We start from the raw sequence: 17,629 nt of genomic DNA on the forward strand, positions 1-17,629 counted from the left end.
TTAAATTGGCAATGAGCAAGACCCTGCCAATGGGCCACACTTGGCAGTATTTCGTGGTTTGTTCATTATTTATATACACCCCATCTTTATTTTTACAAGCAACTCAAGGTAGCGAACATATTCAATGCACCTTTTGCCTCCTATTTTCCCCGTGACAACAATCCTGTCTGTTGGGTTGGACAGAGAGTCAGTGACTGGCCGAAAGTTCACCCAGCTGGCTTTCATGGCTAAGGCAGGACTTGAACTCACTGCCTCCTGCTTTCTAGCCTAGTGCCTTCACCACTGGACCACACTGTCTCTCATTATGTACCATGCCAATTTGCTAAGGAAGCCCTTTTTCAAATCTGTTTTTATTTGGGATGCAATATTGAAATGGCAGCCAAATTTGTCACTATGATGGAAGCCTTACTACGTAGAGCTGGGTTCTTGCTCAGTGATTGATGTCTTAGGGGGGCAAAATATCCCTGAAATCCTTACCCTTGAAAAGCAATAAGAGTAAAGTTGTCCAGAGAGAAAAGATTGGCTCAGTTATGGGCACGAGTACATGTCTCTGTGAAATATCTTTTTGCACATAATTGCATTTTAAGCTTTCAGTGGTCACCAGTCAAAAGGATTTCATTATGATGGGATATGAGAACAAACAGCAGACAGCTACGTTGATACGAAGGTGGTATGAAAATTGCTTATGAAGCAATAGGGAGAACAATAGGACGGACTGTAGATTGTTTTCTTGTGTCTCCTCATCTTCCTGGTGGGATCATTCTAAACTGGATGGGATGATCCAGTGGTGAGATTCAAATGGTCTTACAACTGGTCCGGTGGGCATGGCTTGGTGGACGTGGTTTGCCTAACGCCTGCGCGCACAGCTTTCCCACACCAGCCAAGGCCTGAAGCGCCAATCAGCTGAGAGGAGAAAGAAGAGAAGAGCGCAGGGGTGGGTGGGAGGGTCAATCCTGCGCTTTTCTCTCCTTTCTCCTCTCAGCTGATCGTCGGAGGCTTTTTTTGTTTTTTTTTAAACTACCGGTTCAGTTGAACCAGCCCGAACCGATAGCATACCACCACTGGGATGATCTCAGATGAGTTTTGTGGTTGGTTCTTGTGAGTGAAACCACCTGGGAGTTAATCTGTGACCGTGGGGATGCTGCAACGGTTGTAAGTGTGGAAAAATGGTCATACGACCACTTTTTATCCCCCAGGGCTGTTGCAACTTTGAATGGTCACTAAATGAACTATGGTAAGTGTAGATTGGAAGCTGTTGCTTGTTGACAATGACTTCAGAATTTTAGCCTGAAGTCTTAGCTGCCAAGGATTGGTCCCAGGTCTCTTTGGATGTAAAGTAAGTGTCTCGTTACTGAACTTCAACCTTACTCTTTACTACTCTCAAATAAACATAGGAACTGGCTCCCCCACTGTGTATTGGATGAGAATCTGGGAGCGATCTGGAGCATTCCTCAAGGAGAGATCAAGTTAATTTCCTTCCTGAGCTCCTACTGTATTGCTTGCCTGCCTGTCGGGGGCCGGGTGTGTTTGTGTGTGTGTGTGTGTTGTGTTTTCATAGGCTTAGCTTCAAAGCCGAACGAGAAGATAGTCCCTTGACTTCATATAAAATTACTCATAGTGCTTTAGCTTCTTTACATGAATATTGGCAAGCTTTCCGTGACAGCTGTGGTCCATTGAAAAACTGCCTTTTTTTAACCAGTTGGTTGGACTCAAGTCTCATGTCACCACCACTCAATTTCTTGCCCCCCCCTCCCCATTTTGGCCAATATTTTCAAATAATAATAATGACCTTCAACGTTGACAGAATGAGGTTGGTTCCTGGAGTGATCTTATCTCTTCTTTTTTATTGGTTACGTTAAACAGGCAAACAAAAAGAAAGAAGCAAAGAAGAAAAAAGATGCATTTACATAGATAAGTGATAGTTAATCAGTTTTTTAATTATAAAAATCCCCTCAGGATTAAAAAAAAAAGTTATAAAAAGAGCATTCTCATAGCTATCTTCTCTCTCTCTCTCTCTCTTTTTCCCTCAGCCATTAATTGCTATATTTGAACATGTCAAATTTTTAGTTTTTGTTTGGGTTACAGGTAGTCCTCGACTTACGACCACTATTGAGCCAACATTTCTGCTGGTAAGTGAAACAGCTAAGTGAGTTTTGCCCCATTTTTATCACCTTTCTTGCCACTGTTGTTAAGTGAATCACTGCAGTTGTTAAGTTAGTAACACAGTCATTAAGTGAATCTGGCTTCCCCACTGACTTTGCTTTTCAGAAGATGGCCAAAGGTGATCACATGGCTCCGGGACACTGCAACCGTCATAAATGTGAGTCAGTTGTCAAGCAAGCTGAGTTTTGATTACGTGACCATGGAGATGCTGTAATGGTCATAAAGTGCGAAAGATGGTCATACGTCCCTGTTTTCAGTGCCATTGTAACTTTGGTCACTAAATGAACTGTTGTAAATCAAGGACTACCTGTATTTGGATTACTATTAAATAGGTTTCTCTTTTTCTGCAAAAAATATATTCTAAGTATTTTGTTTGGCTTTGTGTGTGATAGATTGCATGTAAAGGAACCATTTCTGCTCGATTGGTTATTCTTTGAATATATACAGTCAATTTTCCCACTGCTGAATATTCTTCCATTTCTGTCTTCCAATCCTATATTTTATAGCAAGGTTTCTCTTTTCTAATGTTGTGCCAGATTGATTCATGCCACTGTTAGTGTACAGCTTAATAATCTTCAGTGCTTTTCATTCCTGTCCTGTGGGATCATACCGAATAAGAATATTGGTGCTTCTAATCCGGATTTTATATAGTATATTAGACATGTATATTTTGATGCATATCAGAGTTTTCTGATGTATTTCTTTCCAGTACTGTTGAATCTTTTGCCTAACCATCACATTTTTGTTGTTGTGATAGTTCCTTGCCTATCAAATACATATAGACAGATTGTAGCAACTTGCATTTTTAAACAAGATAAGTCTTTTTTAAAAAAAATCAGATTAAGGAAGAGAACCTTTAAACTCACCCTAATATTATGTCCAGGATGATATTCACGAGAGCCAGTTTGGTCTAATGATTAACAAACCAGGCTAGAAAGCAGGAGATGGTGAGTTAAGTCCCATCTTAGTTATAAAAGCCAGCCGGCTGACTTAGAGCCAGTCTTGAGGAGACCATGAGTTCTAGTCTCTCTTTAGGCATGAAAACTGGCTAAGTGACTTTGGGCCGGCCACTCTTTTTCTCAACCCAACCCATCTCCCAACAGCTGCTGTAAGTAAGTACGAGGAAGGAGCATTAGATATGTTTGCCGCCTTGAATTATTTATAAAATAATAAAGGATGGATGTAAATAAATAAAAAGTGTAGGATTTCTGAGGGAAAATAAACTACACACACACACACACAAACACACACCTCTATATCTATATCTATAAATAACATTATATATATATATATATATATATATATATATATATATATATAATATACATATACAAACACAAACACACACACACACACACACACACACACACACACACACACACAGTGTGGGGGGAGAGCTTGGAGTCATCCCTTCTGTTGGCTGTATTGCATTTTTCTTCCACCCTAGACAAAATAGGAAATCCATTTCAGTTTTCACTTCCAGTTTTTTATGTTGGAAAATGTGATGGGCAATACATGTCAAGATGTGGTGCTTAGGGATTTAGCCCTCAATGCACAGGTCAGTTTTAGTCTGCAGAAACAGCCCTTCCACCTCAAGAGTAACGTTTCGTGTTGGGGAGAAATAATGATACAAGTACACAAATATACAGCTGTAGAACACAGTGGACACAGTAGACACAGTGAAAGAAAAAATATATACCCCAACATACCTGCTTTCCCATGACTTCTACACTATGCTGCTTCTCCTAGGTTTTCCTGTTTGGAATTAACAGTTTACAGACTTCCCTTAATCCTACTACTCTTTCTTCTTTCTCTGTCAAGCACCCATCCCAGCTCCCAAATGTCCTTTTTTGTCTCCGTCCTTTTCTGGTACGGAGCAAAAATGTCAGCCCCAACGCACCTCAAATTCTTCTCCAAGTTGGTTAAATTCAGCACCAAATTGTAGTAAAGATGGCTTTGGAACAATTCCATAGTGTCAACTCTGAAACAAACCTGCCTGAAGCGATCTTTTGCTGCCTTACATTTGCCACTAACTCCGAAAGGGGGAAATGAGGGGGAAGTAGCTAGCCTGACTCACAGTCAAAACAAGAAGTTTTCTTGTGGGAACCAAGGTGATCCCAACAGGTGGCAATTGAAAGAAGAGCGGAGTTGACCAAGCAGCCTGCCAGCTACTTTCATTGGACAATGTGAATGGTGACATCTGGGGAGGGAAGCATTTGATCTTTTAATCAGGCTTAAACTGTGGGAACTTTTAGAGTTGGTTTTCACTAGCTGTGCCAATATGATGTATCCAATAAACATGTTCTTTGAGGAAGCTACCTGCCTTGAAGTACTGCTTTTGGCAGATGCGTTACTCAGAATCCTGACATGTAGTCTTTTAGAGCAGGGGTCCCCAATCCCCCAGCCTTTTAGGACCTGGACCGTGCAGTTGGAGGTGAGCAGTTGGTGAGTGAGCGAAGCTTCGCCTGATATTTGCAGCCATTTCCCGGTGCTAGCCTCACTGCCTCAGCACTACCTCAGATAGGTTCTCATAGGAGCGCAAACCCTATCGTAAACCGCACGTGAGGGATCTAGGTTGCTTGGTCCCCTCCCAGTGGTGGGATTCAACGGGTGTAACAACCAGTTTGGTAGGCACACGCTTTGCAGTACTTTGGAAAATAGCAAGAAAACTTACTTTTTGCTGCAGCCCCGGTGAGTAAAAACAGCTGAGGTCCCAATCAGCTGGGCTTCAAACAAAGGAAACATAGCACAGAATAGAGGAGGGGCATATGGGCGGGCCCAAATGATTGCTGGAAGTACCGGTTCACCCCGAATCCCACTCCTGCCCCCTCCCCTCCCCTTCCCTGGTCCATGGAAAAATTGTCTTCCACAAAACCGCTCCCTGGTGTCCTGGGGCTGTTGTTTTAGAGACTACTAGGTGCAGCTATGCTGTTGTTGGGCAGCTGCTAATCCTCCAGTAAGGGTCTTGACTGAGTTACTCCTTTCAGCTGATGACAAAGATTTCAAAAGTCTTCAAAATTATCCTAAATGTTTTCTTTTATGGTAGGGATGGCTTTCCTCTCATTTTATACACACTGCTGTTGCAATGGAAATATTCTTGGTGACTGATGGTTGGTACACATCCCAATGGCTGCTGAGGGACAACCCTGGAGATACAGAAGGCCCTGCTTTTAAAGGGCCAGTATATTTTGATGGCAGAAGCTGGCATAGTTTAGGCACGCCATCTACAGTACTTGTTATTGCTAGCTTCCCAGGATGCCGGAGTCCTCCTCCTCCTCCTCCTTCACAAATACCACTGGCATGTTTTCAAGCAACTTTTAATAGCAATGCCGGGCACTGGATTTTGTGTTCCTCGTGTGGGGAACTGCCAAGAGCAGAAACAATTGCGCAAAGAGATTATTATCATCAAAGCATCGCAGCTTATTTTATTTTCAAAATAATAAAACAGCAACAACAGGAGGGTAGGTCTGGGAAATAGCTTGGGTTCCGGCCAACCGCTAAAAACAGAACAAGAGGCGCAGATCAATCTGTACTGCTGCAAAGGAGAAAATAAGGCAGCCCCTCCCATTTCATTACACAAAGTCTCCTCCGGTTGCTGTTTTTGGGTGACTGGAAAGAGAAACAAACCTCAACATCAAGTCAACGCTCCCAATTTTTGACTGAAATATTATATTTGGCCTTGAACTACTTTGCCATTTGCTGCTGGCATGTGTGCACTGTGCTAGCTGTGAGCAGTGAGACACCTTAACCCTGGGGTGGATGAGCAGAGGGTTGGACTAGATGACCTTCAAGGTCCCTTCCAACTCTGTTATTCTATGAAACATGTCTTATTTGAGGTAGTTGGTGCACATTGCCATCTCTCCCTCCCTCCGTCCCTCCCTCTCTCTCTCTCTCCACAAATAAAGCTAAGAGGAAGCATTTGACCAAAATTGATCAATGGGCTGGGTGAGAACATGTTTAAACTATCTACATATATCCCCACATTCTATAACATGATAAATGTGGCCTTATTTCCTGCTTCTGATGCAAATATAGATACGGTCTGAGGAAGGAAAAAGGTTTACTTATACGAAATACAGCACCTAGCTGTCCCAAAGGTGTTTTTCCAAAAGGTGACTAGACTTTGTTTTTTTCCTTTGAAAACATTTCACTTCTGATCCAAGAAACTTCTTCAGTTCTAACCGACTGGTGGGGAATGGTAGGATTTATATTCTTTGTAGTAATCTGAGAGTCACTGAGGCTATTTGGGAGTCTTTCTGTATCCTGAGTCACCCGAATCAGAGTGCAAATTGGTGTGGAGCCCTCTTGGGACTGCTGAAAGAAGGTTCTACACCTGTTTACACTCTGATTCAAGTGTTTCTCAGAATACCGATAAACCCCCAAGTGACTTCAACTGAAGAAGCTTCTTAGATGAGAAGCAAAACCTTTTTGCAAGAAAAAAACAACAACAACCAAGGAAGTCCTCCTTGGAAAAGCATCTTTGGAACAACCATGACCAGAGTGACTCAGAATCTCCATAGAGAATTGAGCACCTAGCTATCTATATCTTGTTAAAAGGAAAGTGGTTGTCTTGGGGTTGAAGTTGGGAAGAAGACCCTGAGATTAGTAGGGTAAAGCTCTAACTATCTGTATCTGTGTTGTGGTTGGTGGGTTTTGAGGAGATGAAGAACCAGTGTGTGGAATTACTCCTAATTGGAGTTAAGCCTCCAATTCTAACATGGGCAAGATGCTTTTTAAAATGCATTTTTTAATGTTTGTGCAATCATGGAGAAAATTTATGTAGTTAATAGGAGTCAATGCTAACTTCACGTAATGACACATAATCAATCAATTATCAATGCAGTGTGATAGGTGGGTTTGGTTTTCTTGTCCTCCCTTTTGGAATCCAGATGTTGAAGAACTTCTCTGTAGAAAGTCTACATACATAAGCTTCTTTCATAAGATCAGAGAGTTTGTTGAGTTCACATACTTCACTGGGTGTTTTTTTTTCCTTTTGTGTAACTCAACCCCTGAGATAGTTTTGAGACCCAACATTACGGTTGAACATTGGTTATGCCACAAGCCATAGAACCATGATTAAAAAAAAAAGGCATGCAGGTTGCAAACTCAGCCACCAAGGCTGTGTACAGAAGAGTAGAGTCATGGGTAGTAGTTAATAGTTGTTATATTTCCAGGAAAAATATGGGACTGCTTTAAAGAGTTGGCAGATTGAAACTAGATTTGTACCCCCAAATTCCCAGAGACCGTTCTGAGCATGAATGTGAAGCACTTCACACTATTTGGTGTCAGAAGCAAAACAGCTGGCAAATAAAACAGCCTCTTCCATCGTGTATATTTTATGCACTTGTGAGAGCATAAGAAAACAGCATGAATTTTTTTACATGTGATTCTGTGTTTGCTTCCAAACGGAGGGTTTTTTGGCTTCTGTACTGTCCGTGTGTGTGTGTGTGTGTGTGTGTGTGTGTGTGTGTCCAAGCTCAGCATCCACACAGTTGTATTTGGGGTGGTAGGCACAGATATCTATAGCCCTGGACAATAAAAAAGTAAAATGCAGTGGGGAAGATATTTTTTTTGTTTTAAAATCTACTCTTTGGAACTTTTATTGTTTTTGTTTTTCTTACCATTTGTGGAAATTGGATCTCTCTAAAAAAAAAGACTTATTGAAGATGTTGCATAATATGTTTTTATTCCTGGCATTTTCCCATTTCTTCACTCTTTTGAGAAGCTAAAGATCAGTGGAAGAGCTTCAGCTTTGGGGGCACCAGAATACCATCTTCATTTCTGACATCTTTGTTTAAAGTAGGGTTGGAAAAAAAACCCCATAATTTGTACAATTTGGTGGTTTGGGGCTCATGGAAGTGAGGAACCCTGACCTCCATAGACCAATTGCAGGCTCAGGATGAGGAAATGTTTGTAAAACCTTCATTTTGGGGCAGATATTTCAACCTCCTTTTATCAGTATGAAAATATGAATCATCTGTGCTAAGGATTGTGATCTCTTATATCAGATACCTTATACATCATTTTTTCCTTTGGAAGAATTCTAGTCTCCTTTCTGCTTCAACCCCAGCCGAATCTCAGTTAGATTAAACTGGTAGCCTTGTCTCCGTGAGATTAAGTTGTGGAGTGACAAATGGGCTGATATTTGAGATGGTGACATCACACTGTTTGTCTAAACCAACTGAGCACCCTGGTCCTAAATCATCTGCGGGAGATGGAAACAGATCCATTTGCTTTGCATGAAATGAGCAAATCACTTGTGATATAGTAGCAAGTCAAAGAGGAGGCCTGCCAAGCATGAATAAGACAAAAAGAATAGGTTTCTACAGGAAGCGCATGCACACACACACACACACTTGCACAGCCCTGGGTGTGTGTGCTTTTTCTTCTCCTCTGTGCTGAAAGATCTGGCACCTTTTGCCAAGTTGACCTAAGGGGACTGGAGGCCTATGAAGAATGGTTGCAGGAACTGGGTATGTCTAGTCTAATGAAAAGAAGGACTAGGGGTGACAGGATAGTAGTGTTCCAATATGTCAGGAGCTGCCACAAAGGAGAGGGAGTCAAACTATTCTCCAAAGCACCTGAGGGCAGGACAAGAAGCAATGGCTGAAAACAAAAGAAGGAGAGAAGCAACCTAGAACTAAGGAGAAATTTCCTGATAGGTAGAACAATTAACCAGTGGAACAACTTGCCTCCGAAGTTGTAAATGCTCCAACACTGGAAGTTTTTAAAAAAGATGTTGGATAAACATTTGTCTGAAGTGGTGTAGGGTTTCCTGCCTAGGCAGGGGGTTGGACTAGAAGACCTCCAAGGTCCCTTTCAACTCTGTTATTCTATTCTGACCTTGAGGAATGGGAGATTCTCAAGACCAGTGTTTCTCAACCTCAGCAACTCATTCACTCCCTAACCCTGATAACGTTATCTAGTTGGGTAATGAAATGTCTGCAAGCAAACCTTCAAGCTCGGAGAGCATCAAGATGTCCATTGTAAGGCATCCAGAAAGTATCCATGATATCAATCACTCCGAGACATTTTCTCTGCACTTGATTTATTTAGAAACAGACCTGGCATGTCAAAGGCAATTTCCCAAAGTGAAATTATTTTCACACGTTACACAGAATCCACCTTCTCTCCTCCCTTCTCTTCTCCCACTTCTACACTAAATCACAAGAACCAATTAACTGCAACTGGAATTTGTTAATACGACATACAGCTTGAACTTTTCAACTCCTCCACTCCTCCCCCCTCCCGTTCCCTGAAATGTGACAGCTGAATTTTAAAGCTGACCCATTTCCTTCCAACTCTGGAACTTCTCTTTCTTTAACCAAAACTTTCAGTCTGAAAACCAGCCGAGCTAAATATATAATTTAGTGACTGAGTTTATCTCTGCGAAGATAGTCTCTCAGAACACCAATGCAATCTTGTGAGTGTGCAGCTCCATTTGCGCGAGAGGCCGGCGTGCGTGCCTGCTGCTTGTCCAAATGGAGTGGTGTATGTATGCGCGTGAGCCGCTCACACGGAACCACCCGCTCTCCTCCCCGCCTGGCCGCCTACAAAGCCAGAAGGGTTGTGGAAATGCTGCTCCAACAATGGGCTCCCAAAAGAAAAACTTCCTTCACTGGGTAGGGTGAGAAACTCAAGACAAGTTTCTACCATTAAAAGAGTAGTAGTATTCCTCCACTTACAACCATTCATTTAATAACCATTCAAACTTACAATGCCACTGAAACAAATGACTTATGACCATTGCAGCATCCCCATGGTCATGTGATCAAAATTTGGACCCTTGGCAACTGGTTCGTATTTATGACAGCTGCAGTGTCCTGGGCTCACACGATCACCTTTTGCAACTTTCTGACAAGCAAAGCAGGGGTGGGACTCAGTTACTGAGTGGGCATGGCTATGGTGGGCGTGGCCTACTGGAACTTCCGGAAGGGCTGTTTTTTGCCTTCCCAAGGGTCCAGAGGCTTCCCTCGGGCCTCTGAGAGGGCGAAAATGACCTCCCCTAGGCTCTGGAGGCCCTACGGAAGCTGGAAACAGGCCCATTTCCAGACCTCCAGTACTTCCGGGAAGGTCGTTTTTCGCTTTCCCTAAGGCTTCCCTTGGGCCTCTGGGAGGATGAAAATGGCCTCCCTGGGTTCTTCTGGAAGGCCAGTGTTTCCCCCTCCCAGAGCCTCCATACAGACCCTGCACTTACCTGCATCAAAAATTGGCTGCCTGGAGACTCCCGGGAGGGGAGGGGTAGGGTGGGTGGGGCCAGTCGGTCGATTCAAATACTGGTTCGGCGAACCAGATGCAAATTTAACATCTGGTTCTCCCGAACCAGTCCGAACCGGTAGAATCCCATCCCTGCAGCAAAGTCAACGGGGAAGCCACATTCACTTAACAAGCGTGTTACTAACTTCGCAACTGCAGTGATCCACTTAACAAGAGTGGCAAGAAAGGACTGCAAATTGGGGTAAAACTCACTTAACTCATCTGTCTTGCTCAGCAACAGGAATTTGGGGCTCAATTATATTTGTAAGTTGAGGACCGGGTATATTTTGGCTGAATTCAACCCCAAGGGGACCTTTAAACCAGGAATTTTCCGATTTTCACCGCTCTCTTTTTGTTAATGATTTCCCCCCCTTTCTCCATGTTGGGCTCCGGAAGCAGGCAGCTCATTACCTTACGCTGATCTTGACCCTGTCATCGAGAGAAAAATGAAAACCTGGGGAGAAGATACGACCAATGCAACCTGCAGGGAAAGGGAAGGGGGGAAATTATTCACAAGTAACAAAATAATAAATTGGTTCTGAGAATTGGTTGGTACTGTTTAGGGAATATTTGCCTTTGTTCGTTCTGCTTGCTCAGAGCTTTTTTTTTTTTTTTTTTAATGTGCCTGCACTCGGCCCAGGAGGTGGCATTAATTATTGCTGAAGCTATGCCCTGCTTGTAATCGGTGGTTTTAATGGAACAATAGGTCAGTTCACAACAGGCTGGGCTGCACCAGTTAGCTCACCATACTTTAGTTGGTGTGTGCGTGTGTTTGTGTCGAACCACCAATCCTTAGAGCCTTTTGTGGCATAGCTGGAATAGAACAAGAATACAGTATAGAACACCCAGGAACCCTGAAATCTCAGCCCTGAGGGAAAGGTTTGTTTGTTTGTGTGTTGCGCATATTTATTTGTGTGCACCTGTATGTGTTTGTAGAGCATTTGCCGCATGAAATGGCACAGCTGGGCTACTGGGTGTTGGCTGTTTATGGGAAGAGAGCTTGATGGATTGGTAATAGCATCGCTGAATGGTTCTGAGGTTGAACTCCAAAATTTTTCCCCTTTGTCAATTCCTTAGGTACCCCTTTCTCCCTCGCTCCGCCACGCACAAGTTCCTGTTAAAAGAGCTTTTTTTTTTTTTTAAAGGAATGATACTTTTTGGAGAATAGATGATTTTACTCTCCCCTCGGTCTAGTTTATTTTTCTTGCAGCTTCACAAGGAAGCAGAACTGTCTCAGGTTCTTCGCTTCTCTGTAGGGAATGTACAGATAATCCTTGATTTGCAAATCTTTGTTTAGCGATCGTTCAAAGTTACAACGTTTGAAGTTTTCACAACAGTGGTGATATGCTACTGATTTGGCCGAATTGGTAGTAAAAAAAACCCCGACAATCCTCTGAGAGGAGGAAAGAAAATCCTTCATCAGCTGAGAGGAAAAAGAAAAGAAAGGCACAGGATCAGCCTTCCCACTCGCTCCTGCACTTTTCTCTTTATCCTCTCAGCTGATTGGCGTTGCAGGTCTCAGCTGGTGTGTGGAAAGTTGCACACCGGCATTGGGCAAAGCATGCCCACCAAGCCACACCCACCAAGCCACACCCACCAATTTGAATCCCACCACTGTTTCACAACCATTGAAGCATCCCCATGGTCATGTGATCAGAATTTGGATGCTTGGCAACTGGCATGTACTTATGACTGTTGCAATGTCTGGGGTCATGTGATGACCGTTTTCTGACAAGCAAACTCAATAGAGAAGTCAAGATTCACTTAACAGCCATATTCCTATCTTAACAACTGCAGTGATTTACTTTAAAGTCTGTGTCAAGAAAGATCATAAAATAGGGCAAAACTCACTTAAGAACGGTCTGGCTTAGCAGTGGAAATTTGGGGGTTCAACTATGGTCATAAGTCAAGTACTACAGGTTGTGCCTTGTGGAAGATATGTATCCCAGCCTCTCTTTTTCTTCAAGGTCTTCTAAAGAAGTCTAGGTATTATTTGCTCATTCCCTGGCATATTTTAAGAGCTCCAAGCAACTTAGCACATCTGGATGATAAGTCTCAAAATCTCTTTTAACAGATGTTTTTAAAACTGCTCTGGAGTTTTATTATCTGTATTTCTCTTATTCAGGGAGAATTGTACAGTTTGACACCCACGACATCACAATACAGTTGAGATATTTCTTTGGAGGCCAACCCGACTCCATGATCCATTTCACTTAATTTGGTAATTTTTCTTAATAAAGAAAAAGAGGCACGTGAAGCTACCAGGTTAAAAAAGCAAAGCATCAGCCTATAAGTTTCTATTAATACTTCTAGTGCAATGTCTTTCAAACTTGGCAATTTTTAGGACTTCAACTCCCACAATTCCACAGCTAGCACGGGGAAATCCACCCATCTTAAAGTTGTCAGATTTGAAAAAGTTTGCTATAATGGGTCCTCTTGACTTTCTTAAAAAAATAAAATAAACATGGAAGTTGGCTAGCTGCAGCCCAAATATTTATTTGGAAAGCAGGTTCACTTGCCCAGGAAAAGAACAAAAGATGAATTGAAGCTCAAGTGGTGAAGAGATGCAGGGAAGCTAAAGGATTGGCATGGAGCAACCTCATCAATTGGCCTCCCTTGGGAAAGAGCTTTATAAATTCCCACCCTGGCAGCCATTTGGTCAGTGTTCCTTCTAGTTGTACAGATTGACCCTTAATTGAATCCTTGCTCTACTCTAACGATCTTGGATTGATTGAGATCATTCAAAACTATAGTCTTGGTACCCAATGGAAATATTGGCCAACTCTTTTGTCTACATAAGTTCAAATTTTAGTTTTTAGAGGTTGGCATCCTTATACTCCTTTTCCTGAGGATAATCCACACTGAATCCACCACAGCCTTTTCCCCCTATATGTAACAATGGGAACTTACTAATTAATCAGTGGAACAGCTTTCCATCAGAAGTTGTAGGCGTTTCATCACTGGAGGTTTCTAAGATTGGACAGCCACCTGTCTGAAATGACACAGGGTCTCTTGATTGAGCAGAGGGTTGGACTAGAAGACTTCCAAGGTCTCTACCAACTCTATTCTGAGTGATTGATTGATTGTTGTTAGCTTGCATGCTTCTTTAGGTGCAGATCTCACTCAACATAATGGAACTTCCAAGTAATTATGTGGGTTTATGTTGTTAATTTTAGCTTCCCTTAATATTTGGCATTCACGTCTAATGCATTTTTGTTATTTCATGGGCTTAGAGGCCTTTGAGATTTGCATATGAGCCCTAACTATGTTTACATAAGACGGAGTTCTAGTTTAATAGGCTTATTCAGACAGATTTGCTTTAAGCTGCATTTTGATAGCAATTTCCACCAACTATTGCAACAATTTTGTTTGGGGCTGGATATCAGATGTCAGTGTCGGATGGCCTGCCCAAATTGGTGTCCTTTCCCATCCTTCATTTGTTTCTGAATCCATAGAAGCTAACAAACAATTTACATCCAATGCCAGCTTGGATATTTGGCCTCATTTATACTACTTAGCAGGACTGTGCAAAGTATTTGAAAGGGCTGTTCTGAATGTGTGTTGTACAAAGTAGTGTTTAGAAAGCAATGACCCCCCCATATAAGCTTAAGTGAAGCTTCTTCAAAGAAATGCTTGTCCTATTGGTCCAGGACTTGTTGGCCTTGAGTGGCACCTGTCCTCTGCCAATCAAAAACCCCAACCTAGGTAACAAGGGGAGAGAGAGAGAGAGACATGAGAAAGGAGGAAAAGACTGAATCAAATGGAAGAGCAAGGAAGAGTGTGAAAAAGAAAGGTTTGCATACAGAATAAGGAGAAAGCAAAGGAATCATTTTCTGGTGAAAAAACTATGTTGACTCATAATTTATACTGTGGTGAATCCATGACTAGGTTTACACACACAGCCACCATTTCTCAACTGTGATTTTATAAACATAAATCTAGGTTCAAGCAACTTGCTAAGTCATAAATCATGGTATCTATACTACAGTAGAACCACTTCATTCAACACGCTAACCCAAAACCAAATAAACCACATCATTTTTATTTATAGATTTTGTTTGGGTAGTTTGGTCTAAGTCAGAGGTGTCAAACTGACTGGCATCCCTGAAGATTCTCCACTACGGCGGCATCATGTGTCATATTGAGACTTCCCCCCCCCATCGCTAAAACGGGCATGGCCAGCGAGTGATGCATCCGCCCGCGAGCCAGGAATTTGACAGCCCTGGTCTAAGTAGTTAAGGCATCAAGCTAGAAAGCAGGAGACTATAAGTTCAAGTCCCACCTTAGCCGTGAAAGCCGGCTAAGCTGGGTGTCTTTGGACTAGTCACTCTCTCTCAGCCCAACTCACCTCACCGGGTTGCCATTGTTGTGGGGAAAATCAGTGAAGGAAGGTGTGTTGGATATGTTTGCTGCCTTGAGTAATTTGGAAAAACAATGAAGGTGAGATACAAATAAATAATAAACAATTGGTCCTTTGTCACTAACACAGTGACTCCAATGAATGGAAACAATGTAGGCTGTCTAGAGATATATAGGGGTGGGGCAGACAGGGTGATTCATTGTGTGCTCTTACTTTGAAGAAAGCAAGAATACCCAATGTTCTCCAACATTGTTGAATCAACATCCTTCAACAGAACTTACTGTTCAGCGAGTGTGCTTCGGCAGACCATCCAAACGCGGTTTAGATTTGCATGACATTTACAATTGATGACTGGAGATTTTTTCTTCTCCTGCGCTTTTGACGGATGATGGCTGTTCCTTCCGTCATGGTCCTGCTGTTCCTGCATGCCCTGCCCCCTCCCCAGTGCCAATCGTTTTGCTGTGCTTACTGTTGTTTTGATTTCTAATGTCTTAACAATGTCTAGTGTGATGGACCTCCTGTAGGGAAAATGTGAATTTGGGAAGAAGAGGAAAGCTCTTTCTTTTGCTCTAATTTGCTTCGACAGCGCTGATTTCTTTCCATTCTTCCAGGCAGCGAGGCCTGGCGCCGTGAAAATGGTTGTTGAAATTGCAGGAGGAGGCAAGGAATAGTAATAGCAATAGTATTTAGACTTATATACTGCTTTACAGCCCTCTCTAAGCAGTTTACAACATCAGCCCCTTGCCCACAGCAATCTGGGTCCTCATTTTACCCACCTCAACCTTGAGCCGGTTGAGAATTGAACCGCGGAACTGCTCGGAGCCGTCTGCCAGAAATAGCCTGCAGTACTGCCTTCTAACCACTGCACCACCACAGTTCAATAGTGGAGGGCTCCTTCTTTTTTAAGTATTTGAAAGAGTGAGTAAACACTATTTATAATATTTAGACACCAGCTGAATGTACCTGGGCCACTGCAAATATGGGTTTCTCTGATTCTTACTCTGAAACTGGCTTCCTTGGAGAGCTGAACATAAATTTCTGCAGTGTTTTTTTCTTTTTTTTGTTAGCTGGTGCTCCAAAGATCGGTTGCATTTTTTTCTTGTCAATTTTCACTCCGAGTAGAAGAATGTAGAATAGAATATTCCTTATTGGCCAAGTGTGATTGGACATACAAGGAATTTGTCTCTGGTGCATAAGCTTTCAGTATATGTACAAACAACGAAGTAATATAATCATAAGGCAGTAATAGTAGAAGGTAGAAGGAAAGATGATGAGAAGGATCGTAGTAATACAGCCATGCTACATGGGTAAATATGCTTAGACATAAAGGCAGTACTGTGAGAATTAGGTGTACAGCAGAGTGATGGCCCAAGGGAAAAAACTCCTTGTGTCTAAACGTCTATGGAGATTCTCAGTCATCTAGGTCATGGTTCAGGGGTGCGATCCGACCGGTGTAACTACTGGTACAGTGATTTATATTTTGCGCATGAGCCCCAGCCAAACATACCTGCACTGTGCATGTGCGCACATCCCAGCTGATTTTCAGCCCATCTGAGGCAATTTCACCCTCCTGGGGGCTTGAGGGAAGCCTCTATAGCCTCAGGAGGCTGAAAAATGGGCCTTCCGGAAATACCAGAAGTGCCTGTTTTCAGCCTCCAGAGGGTCTCTGGAGCCGGAGGGAGACCATTTTCACCCTTCCAGAGGCTCGAGGGAATCCTCTGTAGCCTTGGGAGGCCAAAAAACAGGACTTCTGGAAATACCGGAAGTGCCGAAACGAGCCCGTTTTCAGCCTCCCGAGGCTCCCCGAGGCTTCCTCCAAGGGCGAGGGTGTTGTGTGTGCGTGCACGGGTGGGGGGGCAGGAGGCATTGCATTGTGGGTGCCAGCACGTGTGCACTTTCGGCACCCCACAACAAAAAGGTTTGCCATCACTGACTTAGGCCTACCTAGATCTCTTTTTAAAGTTGCCATGCCGTCCAATAAAAAAGGACACCCATACTTTAAATGTCACACTTCTGTTTTTTCCCTTTCTGAAATCATACAAGCACGATGACTACATACCTGGATTTATTTATCCATTTTTTCCTCTAATCTATTTTTGAACAATGTATCATTTGGTCTGAAAAAATAATGCAGTTGTATAAAAGTTGTTGCCTTTTTGTAGCTTTTTGTAGGTTTTAATAAAGGCATTAATTATCCTGTCATATTTTTTCTTAATAATAATCTACAAAACTGCTGTAAACATTTTATTAATAGACCAGTTCACTCTGTTTTCTTCCATCACTGGCTTTTTTTTTCCAATTGCAAAACTGTGCATCATCAAGTTCTCCGGCAATTTTAAACTCCATGAAAAACAAAATAGAGTCACGAAATATTGCTAAGCCGGGCATTGTTTGATTGGTAGAACTCCAAAGAAAAAAGCCTTTTGTTATATCTTCTCCATTTATTGAGAAGGTCTTATTTTGAGAAGAAATTCTGAACAATAAACCCAACAACATCTTTTAGTGCTCAGGCTGTATCGTTAATGCTAGGATTACTTTGAATGTAGGGGACACTGTATAGAATGATTTTCTAATGTTTTAAACCTTAATCAAAAAGTGGTGTTTTTTTTCCCCCTGGTAAGAATAAAAATCTTTTGATCGCCTGGATTTGACTGCCAGCCATTTCTTCACAGTTTTGAATCAGTGGAATAAATACTTGGAAATGTCTGTTAAGTTTCCTAAACTACACTGATAAATAATATTCCAGTACAAAGACTTTCGCACTTTCTTTGTATTCGCACACAAATTTTGTGAGTGGTGGGGTTTACACAGATGGCAGGGAAGTTTCTGTTTCATGACTGAAGGCAAATA

General features: G+C 42.3%; 1 protein-coding gene across 5 annotated transcripts in view; it reads left to right on the forward strand.

Moving 5' to 3' along the window:
* Positions 1–17,629, forward strand: part of PTPRU (protein tyrosine phosphatase receptor type U) — a 385,271-nt gene that overhangs the window by 128,114 nt on the left and 239,528 nt on the right. The window lies entirely within an intron of this gene.

This window comes from Pseudonaja textilis, chromosome 10 (assembly GCF_049901715.1).
Source record: "Pseudonaja textilis isolate UNSWEBS1 chromosome 10, rPseTex1.2, whole genome shotgun sequence".
Taxonomy (NCBI): domain Eukaryota; kingdom Metazoa; phylum Chordata; class Lepidosauria; order Squamata; family Elapidae; genus Pseudonaja; species Pseudonaja textilis.